The sequence below is a fragment of the Salmo salar genome, chromosome 10 (assembly GCF_965601325.2).
Source record: "Salmo salar chromosome 10, fSalSal1, whole genome shotgun sequence".
NCBI classification, from domain to species: domain Eukaryota; kingdom Metazoa; phylum Chordata; class Actinopteri; order Salmoniformes; family Salmonidae; genus Salmo; species Salmo salar.
The window spans coordinates 69,542,458-69,546,269 of record NC_138300.1 but is presented as its reverse complement, the minus strand read 5'-3'; positions in this window follow the sequence as shown (position 1 = coordinate 69,546,269).

Here is a 3,812-nt window from a genome sequence, read left to right as displayed (position 1 = left end):
AAAAAAAATCAAAATCTTCCATTACCGTACTTCGAAGCATGTCAAACGCTGTTTAAAATCAATTTTTATGCGATTTTTCTCGTAAAATAGCGATAATATTCCAACCGGGCGACGTTGTATTCATTCAAAGGCTGAAAGAAAAACATGCAGAATTCTCATGAACGCGCATCTCCAGTGTCACTGTCCTCAGCCTGACCAGTAACAAACAGAGCTGCTGTACTTAGCCCAGAGACTGCAGACACCCCATTACACTTTCTGGCGCCTTTTGAGAGCCAATAGAAGCCTTAGAAAATGTCACGTTTCAGCAAAGATGCTGTATTTTTGATACAGATGCCACAGAAGGAGAACAAATTGTCGGACAGGGCACTTCCTGTATGGAATCTTCTCAGGTTTTGGCCTGCCATATGAGTTCTGTTATACTCACAGACACCATTCAAACAGTTTTAGAAACTTTAGAGTGTTTTCTATCAAAATCCACTAATTATATGCATATTCTTGTTTCTGGGCAAGAGTAGTAACCAGTTTAACCTCTATGGGCTAGGTGGGACGCTAGCGTGCCACCCGTGGTGCACTCCATCAACAGCAGGTGCATTTCAAGAGCGGCAAATTTGAATCCAAATAAATGTCAAAATTCAAATTTTTAAAACATACAACTATTTTACACCCTTTGAAAGATAAACATCTCCTTAATCTAACCACGTTTTACGATTTCAAAAAGGTTTTACGGCGAAAGCATAAATTTAGAGTATGTTAGGACAGTACATTTACAAGAGTTGTGTGTAATGTTTTGTCAATTCAAAGACAGGGTCACCAAAACCATAAAACCAGCTAAAATGATGCACTAACCTTTTACAATCTCCATCAGATGACACTCCTAGGACATTATGTTAGACAATGCATGCATTTTTAGTTCTATCAAGTTCATATTTATATCCAAAAACAGCGTTTTACTATGGCATTGATGTTGAGGAAATCGTTTCCCTCCAATAACCGGCAGTCAAGTCAGCGTCACAAATTAAATAATTAAAATTAGAAAACATTGGTAAAATATTATATTGTCATTTAAAGAATTATAGATTTACATCTCTTGAACGCAATCAACTTGCCAGATTTAAAAATAACCTTACTGGGAAATCACACTTTGCAATAATCTGAGCACTGCGCCCAGAAAAATACGCGTTGCGATACAGACTAGACGTCATGTTGGGGAGATCTAAAATCGAAAATACTATGTAAATAATCCATTACCTTTGATTCTCTTCATCAGATGTCACTTCCAGGTATCACAGGTCCATAACGAATGTAGTTTTGTTCAAAAAAGCTCATCATTTATGTCCAAAAATCTCCGTCTTGTTAGCACATGATCTAAGCCAGCCGGACTTCTCGTCATGAACGAGGGGAAAAAATATATTTACGTTCGTTCAAACATGTCAAACGTTGTATAGCATAAATCATTAGGGCCTTTTTTAACCAGAACATGAATAATATTCAAGGTGGACGAATGCATACTCTTTTATAACGTATTGGAACGAGGGTACCCAACATGAACTCGCGCGCCAGGTGTCTAATGGGACATCATCGTTCCATGGCTCTTGTTCGGTCAGATCTCCCTCCAGAAGACTCAAAACACTTTGTAAAGGCTGGTGACATCTAGTGGAAGCAATAGGAAGTGCCAAAATATTCCTCAGCCCCTGTGTTTTTCAATGGGATAGGTTTAAAGGCAATACAACACATCAGGTATCCACTTCCTGTCAGAAAATGTCTCAGGGTTTTGCCTGCCAAATGAGTTCTGTTATACTCACAGACACCATTCAAACAGTTTTAGAAAATTTAGGGTGTTTTCTATCCATATGTAATAAGTATATGCATATTCTAGTTACTGGGTAGGAGTGGTAACCAGATTAAATCGGGTATGTTTTTTTATCCAGCCGTGTCAATACTGCCCCCTAGCCCTAACAGGTTAAATCGGGTACGTTTTTTATCCGGCCGTGCAAATACTGCCCCCTAGCCCCAACAGGTTAAAGTCCCCGGCCACTAGGAACGCCGCCTCTGGCTGAGCATTTTCTTGTTTGCTTATGGCCTTATACAGCTCGTTGAGTGCTGTCTTAATGCCAGCATCGGTTTGAGGTGGTAAATAGACAGCTACGAAAAATATAGATGAAAACTCTCTTGGTAAATAGTGTGGAGTACCGCTTATCATGAGATAAGGAACCTTGAGACTTCCTTAATATTACATTTTGTGCACCAGCTGTTATTTACAAATAGACACAGACCGCCACCCCTTGTCTTACTGGAGGCAGCTGTTCTATCTTGCCGATGCATTGAAAACCCCGCCAGCTTTATGTTATCCATGTTGTCATTCAGCCACGATTCGGTGAAACATAAGGTATTACAGTTTTTAATGTCCCGTTGGTAAGATAGTTTTGATTGGAGCTCAACCATTTTGTTATCCAATGATTGCACGTTGGCTAATAGGACTGATGGTACAAGGGATTACTCACTCACCGTCGGATCCTTACATGTCACCTCGAGCTATCTGAAGTAAATACTTCGCGTCCGACTTGAGACCTGTGTGATAAAAAATCTTTGTCCAGTACAAGGTAAGCAATTGCTGTCCTGATATCCAGAAGCTCTTTCCGGTCATAAGAGACAGTGGCAGAAACATTATGTACAAAATAAGTTACAAATAATGTGAAAAAAACACACATAATAGCACAATTTGTTAGGAACCCGTAAACGACAGCTCCTCCGGCGCCATTGTTTACATTTTGAGTGTAAAGTAGTGCATTATACAGGGAAAGGTGGTATTTTCAGTCAAAATGAGTGGACAATATAATGAATATACGCACATGGATAGTCCACAAGAGCATGGTACAATGTTTTCAATTCTAGTCAAGGTAGTGCACTATATAGGGCAGCGTTCTCCAACCTTGTTACTGGAAAGCTACAGTCCTGTAGGCTTTCGCTCCAACCCTAATCTAGCACACATGATTCTAATAATTATCTGGTTGATAAGCTGAATCAGGTAACTTACAACTGGGGTTGGAGCGAAAACATACAGGAGGGTAGCTCTCCAGGAAAAGGGAAATTGGTATTCAAATCCGAGCCAGGAGCTGCTGCTGGTTTTGTGTTCTACCTGATAATTAATTGCACTGACCTGCTGACCTGCTGTCCCAGTTCTAAATCAGTCCTTTATTAGAGGGGAAGAATACATATTTGCAGTGGAACTGGCTTTGAGGTCCAGTTTTTAATTTGCCTGGAATAGGGTGTCATTTCCTATGCAACACTTTTACACTGAATACGCTCGCTCTCCTCACCTGTGTGTATGACAGGGATCATGGAGCGCATGGCGCAAATTAGTCTATAAGTCATCGAGGAACATTTATTGGTTGACGGGAATAGCCAAAGTGATTAATTATCCTGAGGAGAATTACTTCATGAATGTGTATTGTGTGACTTAAAGAAGAATTTATGGCACAAGTTATTGAAGTCTTTGTTTATGTAAAACTGTTGTTTAGGATGTTATATGTCCATGAGAAATTACGTATTTATGGTAGAACTGTGTTATAGGGCTGTCATGGTGGAACATTCCTAGCTGAAGGGAGTTCCTAGAAAGAGTACTAGGTGCTCAGTTGACTTTGCTTGAAGGAGAGCAGGCTAGGCAAGTAACATTTTCTGTACGAAGTTTATGGGCCAATTAGTCCAGCACCTGTTAATATTGTAAATAAAAGCTTCTAAGAGAGGTAAGCACCAGAACATCCGATCTGTCTCCTCAATGTCCGATCCGCCGATTCTTCTTCACACAGGTCTCA